At 42.8% G+C, this 10,305-nt stretch overlaps 1 long non-coding RNA gene across 1 annotated transcript in view; it reads left to right on the top strand.

The window, feature by feature from the left end:
* The first annotated feature begins 45 nt into the window (after positions 1 to 45).
* Positions 46 to 10,305, top strand: part of LOC125614102 — a 29,919-nt gene continuing 19,659 nt past the window's right edge. The window contains exons 1-2 of the long non-coding RNA XR_007344738.1: positions 46 to 278; positions 5,367 to 5,530. This is a non-coding gene — a long non-coding RNA (uncharacterized LOC125614102). The remainder of the gene's footprint in view (positions 279 to 5,366; positions 5,531 to 10,305) is intronic.

Below are 10,305 nucleotides of genomic sequence, written 5' to 3'. Positions count from 1 at the left end.
CGGGTGGGACTCCAGCGACCACCGCAGCTTGAGGGGGTGACGCGCTTGATATTGCTCGGATTCCGAGAACTCGCCCCTTTGTTGCGCCGGGACGGCTGCCGCCTTCTCAACCAATGGGCAGCTACGCCGCGAACTACGGGAGAAACGTAGCAGGGGGCGGTCAGCCTTTTGGGCAGGGTATAGAATGATGGATGGAATGCCTTGCCAATGGTAGCCAAGGATTGAAGAGCTGGGCGGTGCCGACCTCCTGCCGGCGATGACGGGTCATAAGATGAAGGGTAAGGCAGGGGGTGTTGAGGGGCTGACCGAGCCGGTCGCGGGGTCGCGAGAGCCCACCGGGTGAGGCTGCCTCTTGAGTGCCGACTTTTTGTTCAGTCTCCGGCGACGATCTCCAACTGGGGGGGGGTCTGTCTTTCCGGGTCGTGGGCTCCACCCTGCTACGAATGCCAACTGTACAACGGCAGGTTCGGGTTTCGCTTTAACAAGTACCCAGATGTTGAGCATCTGCGGGAAAAAAGCTAGATGCCCCTGGGAATCCCTGCCCCCAAGGAGGGGTGTTCGATAAAATACAGGACTCCCAGAATTGAATTTCAGATAAACAACAAATATTTTTTAGTACGTCTGGAACATTTTTATGGGACATACTAAAGCAAGTATTCATTTTTTTTTATCTGAAAATCAAATATAACTGAGCGTCCTTATTTTGATTAGCCGAATCTGGCAGCCCTGCCTCCGAATACTTTCCGAACTACCAAGAACGGTGGGACGGAACATCCATTTTTCAGTTTCTAGTCTGGGCAAGGTGTTCTGTGCCGATATAGCAGAGCTAGACTTAGTAATTGGACCAGGATCTTCCCTTCCCACAGCTTATGGTCTTTAGTCTCTACGGTGTGAAGCAGGAAGTGACACTGGTTAGAAAATGATACTCCTGCTGATGACCTTGACAGATGGATATGATTTCAGTATGCGAGGAGGTAGGGAGCTTCTTCCAGGTAGGGGAAACTCTAAAGTAAGAAAGCCTCCTCATTAACTGTTCAGCTTGATAAAAGAAGAGATTGTATGAGGGAAGGGGACGCCAAGCTAAAACTTTAAGTTACGGACATATTTATTAAGAATCTTGAAATGTACATGAGAAAGAACTACACTTTTCAGGAAATGCATAGAAGGTGGTTGAGTACTGTTCAGTGCACAAATATAAGACAGACTTATTAGGAGAAGAATGTCTCTGTTTTCTCAGTTCCCACTCTTTATTTTCTTCTTAGAATTAACTTGGAAGGAGAAAAGAGACAGAGAGAGACAGACAGACGGACGGATGGACAGGCACGGGCGCGGGTTGAAAACAGCAATCCCAGGAGTTTCCCAGGCAGCAAAACAACCCAAGGAAAATTTGCCCACCTCAAAACTGGAATCAGAAGATTCCCCAAATACTCAGCCTGAGCTTTCTAGAACCCATTTTGCTTATCAAAGCCACTGTGTGTGTGTGTCTGTTGCAAGCACTCCACCACCAAGCCACATGCCCAGCCCCAAAGCCACTCTCAGTTTAGAAAACGGACTCTGGAGTTTCTCCCTCAACCTCAGGAAACTCTGAACTCTCAAAATTGCATTTTTTTCCAGCAGAGAATTTTCACAAATGTGACTTAAATCTGAAAAAGCAAAGATATTTTGTCCATTGAAAATGTAAAATTATGAGAACCAAAATGTCTAAAGCAGCTAATTTCCAAAACATCAACTCTAACATGACTAGCTTGAAAAAAATTTTTTTAATCATTTTTAGGCATGATGAATTCATTTCTGTGCACATCAATTGAAAAATCCTTCTTGCTTCATATCCTAGAACGGTTTTAAACCAGAGGCCCTTCAAGAGCTTATCTAAATTACCCTTATTTAGGGAGATAATCAGCTAAAAGTGGACCAGAGTTTCTGCAGTTTCATCTAGCCTAAAGAAACAGGGGAAGGAGGTTTTTTTTTTCTTTTTCTGTTCTTAAAAGAGTTCTAGGACAATCTTATTTCTTTTAATTTGAGGAATAGCATCAAAATTGTATAGATAGGAATATAAAACAAATCTCCACCCTGCAAGAAAACCTCATAGTGTCACAATTTTTCTTACTCTGTTTGTCTTGAGAAATAACATAGTCTTTTGGGCTAAGGGCAAATAGCTTATCCTTACATCTAAAGTTCCCTTCCCGCTTTCTCAGAGGACCATTACTGCTTATTAGAGCCTCAGAATTTAGCAAGAAATGCTCTGGAAGCCTTCTCCTCGGTGCATAGATTGAGAGATTGAACCTAGGGAAGTGCATATGTTGTCAAGATCACACTGTGAGTGGTCAGCAGTTCTGTTTTATGATTCAGTCTTTTTTTTTTTTAAAGAGAGAGAGATTGAGAATTTTTTAATATTCAACATCTTTATTTTATTTTTATGTGGTGCTGAGGATCGAACCCAGCGCCCCGCGCATGCCAGGTGAGCGCGTTCCCTCCTGAGCCACATCCCCAGCCCATCAGTCTTTTGTTCTTTGGTACCAGGGATTAAACCCAGGGACACTTAACCACTGAGCCCCATCCCCAGCCTTATTTTGCAATTTATTTAGAGACAGGGTCTCACTGAGTTGCTTAGCACCTCGCTAAGTTGCTGGGGCTGACTTAGAACTTGCAATCCTCCTGCCTCAGCCTCCGAACTAGTTGCTGGGATTTCAGCCGCCCCCATCCCCACCTGGCTACAATGGATGATGTACTGTGTGGTTAACTTTTCCTTTGAGGCATTAAAAGGTGCATATGTGTTTGCAGAAAAGGCCTATTTGGCAGCTCAAAAAAAAAAAAAAAAAACCCAACCTTCTTCCCCTTCCCTTGCTGCCACAGGCCAGGGGCCTGCCAGCCATTGCCCTGAGGGGAAGACTCAGAGGAGAAAGGGAAAACAGAGATGTCAATTTCTTGGCTCTTGAATTTCAAGACTGAAGTTCTGAATGTGAGATTTGAAAGAACACACATTTTGGTTGGCGTCCCTAATTCTGTTCCCTTCCCCAATTCATTCTAGCAATGAGTTCTGAGTGACCCCAGAGAGAGCTTGGTGAGATGGCCTGGCCTGCAAACCAGCCCCCTGGAAGCCCTGTAGAGGCTGAGGTCATGCTCTGCCCCCAGAGCATGCAACCTCCCACTCAATGATAATAATTATTATTAATGAAGAATTTCTGCTCTTCAAAAAACTGGGGAACATTTTTTTTTTTGGTACAGAGGATTGAACCCAGGGGTGTTTTACCACTGGGCCACATCTCCAGCCCTTTTCATTTTTTATTCAGAGACAGGGTCTCAGTAAGTTGCTTAGGGTTTCCCTGAATTGCTGAGGCTGGCCTTGAACTTGTGATCCTCCTGCCTCAGCCTCCTAAGCCACTGAGATTACAGGCATGCACCACCATGCCCAGCTCTTGGGAATGATGTTGACCAAATTATATGGTTATATTGTGTGTGCATACAAATATGTAACAACAAATTCCACCGTTATATATAATGATCATGCACCAACAAAAATATGGAAAAAAAGGATTTCTGTTCTTCAAAAGACATCATATGCAGTACAGAAAGGTGGGGAAGGGAGAGGAGGATAGCTGTACAATGCAGAAACCTGACAACACTCCCTCAGTCAGGAGATCAAGGTCAACATCAGCAGTGATAAACCACATTGATAGTATGTATCCGGATATGATATGATGCTTCACCTGTGTGGTCTTCCACCCCCATGAGAGAAGTATGGGACAAATTCTAGTAGAGGAGCTTTCTACAAAACACCTGATCACCACCCTTCAAAACTGTCAATGTTGCCAAAGATAAGGAAAGTCTAAGAAACTGTCACAGCCAAGAGAAGCCTAAAGAGAAATGATGATGGAATGTAATGAGGTGTCCTGCTTGGGCTACTCCAACGGAAAAAAGGAAATATGAATAAAGTATGAACTTTAGTTAATAGTAATACATCAATATTGGTTCATTAGTTGTGACAAATGGACCACACTGACGCTAATAATAGGGAAGGCTGGGTGTGAGGTATGTGGGAAATATCTGTATTGTATTCTCGATTTTTCTGTAAATGTCAAACTGTTCTGAAAAAAAAAAACACTATAAAGTAAGTGAAAATATGAGCCAGAAAATGGGAAAAGATAAGTTGTATCCAGAATATATGAATCACCCTGTGACTCAATAAGAACAAGACAATCTGATAGAAAAGTAGGTCACAGACTTTCACAGACCTCACCAAAGAGGAAATCAAAGGCCAGTAAATACATATTAAAAAAAGATTCTCAACCTTATTATTAGTTAGGGAAATGCAAATCTGAAACCACGAGATAGCACCACACACCACTAGGTTGGCAAAAGCTAAATGCCTGGCCATGCCAAGCGTAGGCAAGGATTGTGAATCAGCTGAAACTCGTATCGTGCTAGTAGGAGTATAAATTGGTGCAATGGTATCCAAGAATGTTGCCTAATCTATTAAAGTTGAAGCTATTCCTAGCCTATGAGTCAGCTGTTCAGTTGGAATAAATACCACACTAAAATGCATTTACATACGACAGAATACATGTACAAGAATGTCCCTACCAGCACCGGTCGTAATAGCCCCAGAGTGAAAGCAGTTTAAGTGTCCATTAGCAATAGAATGTCTGGGTGTGGTGGTGCATGCTTGTGATCCCAGTGACTTGGGAGGCTGAGGCAGGAGGATCACAAGTTGGAGGCCAGCCTCAACAACTTATTGAGGCCCTAAGCAACTTAGTGAGACCCTGTCTCTAAATAAAAAATAAAAAGGGCTGGGGATGTGGCTCGGGTTAAGTGCCCCTGGGTTCAATCCCCAGTACCAAAAAACAAAGCAAAAAATAAATAAATAAATAAAAACAAAGAGATTGTTACGTAAAAATCAGAATAGTGGTAGCCTCCAGGGAGGAGAGAAAACAGATATTTCTGAAACACACATGCAGCAGGATTTAGGGGTGCCAGTCATTTCTTAACATAGGTAGTGGTTGCTACACTAGTGTTCATTTTATATGATTATCCATATTCTGAACATTGATGCGTATTCATTGTGTGTTATATTTCACAGTAGAAAGCCTTTATAAGTCTAGTTTGCTCCTTTGAATCTTGAGAAGGCACACTTCCCTTTGACTTGGTAGAAATTACATGTAGTGGATTCAATTTATGTTTGAAGAATCTTGTATTTACAGATCAGTTCTTCAGTGAGTGTGGAAGTTTCCAAAGAAAGGCCAGTGTTATGGTTGCCCTTATAAGGGACTGTCTTCCCAGATATTTTATTTATTTATTTAGGTGCTGGAGATGTGAACCCAGGGACACTTAACCACTGAGCCATATCCTTTTAAATATTTTATTTACAGACAGAGCCTTGCTAAATTGCTGAGGCTGACTTTGAACTCGCGATCCTCCTGCCTCAGCCTCCTGAGCTGCTGGGATTACAGGTGTGTGCCACCACGCCCTGCTTAGTGTGTTCTCTTCAAAAATGCAAGTGACATGGGACTCCTACTTCATCATTGTCGACTTGGTGTGTATACCGTCAGATATACATTAAAATACCCAAAACATTAGGCTCAGCTGCACCCATCTCCACAACTGGCAGGGCAGTCGCATGGGTCACACCTGGTCATTCTTGAAACCTTCCCATTCCTTCTCACGTCCCCGCCAGCTAGTCTGTGCTTGATAAACTACCAACTGAAATGGGGTGGTCACGTGACCCAGACAGGCCAATGGGCTTCTCAATCCTAGAATTTGGGGATTGGGGCTCAAAGATCCTACTGATTTCTTTGGTAACCCTTGAACAGAGAGACCTGGGAGTTACCATCTTTTGCCACATATTTAGAGAGGAGTAAAGCTGACATCCGAAGACAAGTAGACAGGAAAGACCAGATGTGTCCACTGGTCCTACCGGGTTTGAAATTCTTGGTTGTCAATCCCTGGGAAGTCTCAACGGCTTTCCCTGACTTGGAAATAGGTGAAATGCCCCCAGAATCCTTATAACTCAATCCTGTCATTTAAAAAATAAACTTACTGTAATTATACTAAAATGTTTTACCATCTTAACCATTTTTGGGGGTAGGTGGTACTGGGGATTGAACTCAGGGGCACTCGACCACTGAGCCACATCCCCAGCCCTATTTTGTATTTTATTTAGAGACAGGGTCTCACTGAGTTGCTTAGCGCCTTGCTCTTGCTGAGGCTGGCTTTGAACTGCGATCCTCCTGCCTCCTTCTCCCGAAACCGTGGGAATTACAGGAGCATCTTAACCATTTTAAGTGTACAGTTCAGTGGCATTAAGTACTTTGGAATTGTTAAGCAACTGTTACCACCATCCATCTCCAAAACACTTTCCTTGTGTAAATCTGCAACTCTGTACACATTAAACAATCATTCCTCCTTCCTCCCTTCCCCCAGCTTCTGACAACTATCATTCCATTTTCTCTCTATGAATTTGAGTACTGCTAAGTTACATTGTATTCTTTTGCAACTGGCTTCTTTGTTTTTAAAAATTTGTTTTCCCCAGTACTGGAGATTGAACCCAGGGGCATGCAGCTCTGACTTACACCCAAAGCCCCTTTAAAATTTAATTTAATTTTGAGACAAGGTCTCACCAAGTTGCCAAGGTTGGCCTTGAACTTGATCCTCTTATCTCAGCCTCTCCAACTGCTAGGATTATAAGCATGTGCCACTGCTGCTGGCTGCAACGGGCTTATCTTATTTAATATCCTTACAGTATCCTTGAGGTCCCTCCATATTGTAGCACATGTCAGAATTGCCTTCCTTTTTAAGGCTGAATAGTATTCCACTATATGGATTTATCACATTTTGTTTATCCATTCATCTGTTGATGGACACTTGGGTTGCTTCTGTGTTTTGGTTATTATGGATAGTTCTGCTATGAACATGGATTTGTAAAACATCTCTTCAAGACTGTTTTCAGCTGGGCATGGTGGTGCACACCTGTCATCCCAGCAGCTTGGGAGGCTGAGGCAGGAGGATCATGAATTCAAAGCCAGCTTCAGCAACTTAGTGAGGCCCTAAGCATATCTGTGAGTCCCTGTCTCTAAATTAAAATATAAAACAGGGATTGAGACATGGCTCAGTGGTTAAGTGCCCCTAAGTTCAGTCCCCAGTATAAACCCTGTTTTCAGCTAGGAAGTGGGCTTTGCCAGATCATGAAATTGTATTTTAATTTTTTTTTGAAACTACCATACGGTTTTCCACAGAGGATGTAGCCCTGTGTAATTTCACCAACCATGCGTAAGGTTCCCAGCCTCTTTACATCCTTGCCAACACTTGGTATTTATTTATTTATTTATTTATCTCTTTATCTCTTTATTTATTTATTTTATATTGGTTATCCCAATGGGTATAAGGGCAGTCTCTTCTTTTGCATCAGCTGATTTGATTGGGTGTGTGGGGCTTGTGACTAACAACCCTGACTAAAATAAGAATGTTTTAGGGCTGGGGTGTGGCTCAGTGGCAAAGTACTTACCTAGCATGTGCAAGGCCCTGGGTTCCATCCCCAGCGCGCGTGTGCACACACATACACACGCGCGCGCGCGCACACACACAAAAGCATGTTCTTTTTTGTTCACTGTTTAAGCACCCCTATTTCTTTCTCTCAAGCTCCTTATAACATGCTTCTGATAAATTTATCACTAATTCCTCCTTTTTTGAGGTCTGTTTATACTTTTTATGTATTTATTTTATTTGTTCTTTTTAGCTACACAGGACAGTGGAGTGTATTTGGACATATCATACAGACATGGAGTATCACTTCCCATTCTTGCTGGGGTTGTGGCTCAGGGATAGAGCATTTGCCTCGTGCATATAAGGTTCTGGGTTCGATCCTCAGCACCACATAAAAATAAATAACTAACTTCCCATTCTTGTGGTTGCACATGATGTGGAGTTTCACTGGTCGTGTATTCATATATGAACTCAGGAAAGTTCTGCCCCATTCATTCTAATATCTTTGCTATTCCCATCCCCCTCCCCTCCCTCATACTTTTGATTTAACAATAGCAAAATCACGATGGCTCAGAAGCCAGTGTCCTGGAGGGCATAGTAGCTATAGTCTCCTCTAAGACATGTCATGCTCAGAAGCTGTGTGCCAGACACTCAGTATCCATCTTCACCCCCTTTTTGATTTCTCTCTTATCTCAGGGGCTGGAAAGCTAACAACTATATTACCCAGACTCCCTTGCACTAGAATTTTCCAGACATGATTGGGATTTCACTGATGAGATGCACTTGTACTATATTTTGGAAAGCGGAAGTAAGAGTCATTTTTCTTCTGCTTGGTGCTGGTGAACAGGTGCTGGTGTAGAGGGGGCCAGACTCTAATCTCTCTGTCTAGTGGCCAGCTTCATGGTGGGATTGGCAATTCTGGTAGCAAAGTGGCAGCTTCCTCATCTCTGGATCGCAGCTAAAGTCGTGTGATTTTTGAAACCACTAGCCCAAGGACAGTCCCTCCCCTTCTGCTCTTCAAACTCTTTTGAGGATTTTGTAAGCACCTTAAATTCTCAGCATAGAATCTTTCTGTTTGAAATATTTTTTCCTGATTAAACCCTGACTGAGTCAGAGGGCAATCTTATTTCCAAGTTTTAATGGGAACTTCATCTTATTAAGCCACTGGACACTTACTTTGGTGATTTCACCACCACCCTGAAAAAACCTGTATCCTCTGACTCTATGATGAGAGTACTCAAAATATTTCTTATCTTTAAGGGTGATAGAGGCAGACTTGGAGGGAGCACAGGTGAACTTTCTCGGGTACTAAAAATGCTTTATATCTTGAACTGGGTGGTAGTTACATGGAGGATATACATAGGTGAAAGTATAACAACTCAGTGTTCGTAGAAAATGTTGTAAGAACACAATATTTGACGAATAAATGAATGAATTATTTAATAAATGATTTCTATTTATATGTGGAGTACGAAATAGAGGAAATCTAATAGCGAAGTATTTTGATTTCTGTTGCTATAACAAAATGCATGAGGCTTAGTAATATATGAAGAAAAGAGGTTTATTTAGCTCACAGTTTTGGATGCTGTATGTTCAAGACTAGCAGTCCCATCAGTTCAGCTTCTGATGAGGGCTTCATGGAGGATGGCATCACAAGGGCAGGAGAACATGCAGAGGAAGTCACATGGCAAAACAAGAAGCCAAAGAGATTCAGAGGCCAGGCTTGCTCTTTTATAACAATTCACTCCTGAGGGAATTTACCAGGGTCTAAGAGAACTACATCAATCCCTTCTAAGGCCTAGAGATCAATGGCCTAAGACTGACCTTTTGTTTTCTTCCCTCCCTCCCTTTCTTTCTTCCGGTGCTGGGTATAGAACCCAGGCCCTCATGCATGCCAGGCAAGTGCTCTACCCCAGCCCAAGCATTACCTATTAAAAGTTCTGCCACCTTGACACCACCACACTAGGGGTGAAGCTTCCAGCACATGAACCTTTCGAGGACAATCATACCCAAATCATAACATGAAGGTACCAGTAAGTTTAATTTCTAGATAATCACACAGGCAAAGACAGGGCAAAAACCGTGTCTCCCCAGCAATTCTTTTCATGACAAATTTTCATGAGAGCTGGTTGGAATGCATGGCCACCAGAGCAGGTCCTGTGTCCTCGGTTTCCCCCCAGCAGTTCCCCTTCTTTTCTGTCTTCCCCATTCTGCATTAAACCCCATAGACTACCTACCCCCCCTCTGGTACCAGGGATTGAACCCATGGGTTCTTAACCACTGAGCCCCATCCCCAGCCCCTTTTTAAATTTTTTATTTAGAGACAGGGTCTCCCTGAGTTGCTTAGAACCTCACTAAATTGCTGAGGCTGGCTTTGAACTTGTGATCCTCCTGCCTCAGCCTCACAAGCTTCAGGGATTACAAACATGTGCCACAGCCCCCGGCCCCCAGTCCCCTAAATAATGTTATAGCAGCAGTTACATTTCAATATGAGTTTTGGAAAAAATATTTGAACCATAGCAGGAAGAAACAGACCCCACACCTCTCAATAGAGGCCTGTTAAAGCCAAAGTCCCACTGTAAGAAGAGACTGTTGGGCTCCACGTCAGAGAGCTGTTTAGAAAATACAATCTGCCACAGGGGGTTTGCATACAGATGAGAAGTTAATGGTTGTCATAGCTAATATAATACTATTTTGCCTAACAATATGTATGTAAACATTTCACCACATTCTTCTATAAGATCATTTAACTCTTTTTGTTTTATTTTGCAATGCTGGGGTTGGAAATCTTTTTTATATTTTATTTAGAGACAGGGTCTCACTGACTTG

This window comes from Marmota marmota, unplaced genomic scaffold, assembly GCF_001458135.2.
Source record: "Marmota marmota marmota unplaced genomic scaffold, marMar, whole genome shotgun sequence".
NCBI lineage: Eukaryota > Metazoa > Chordata > Mammalia > Rodentia > Sciuridae > Marmota > Marmota marmota.
Note: the sequence above shows the minus strand (reverse complement) of the source record. Positions and strands in the feature narration are given on the sequence as shown.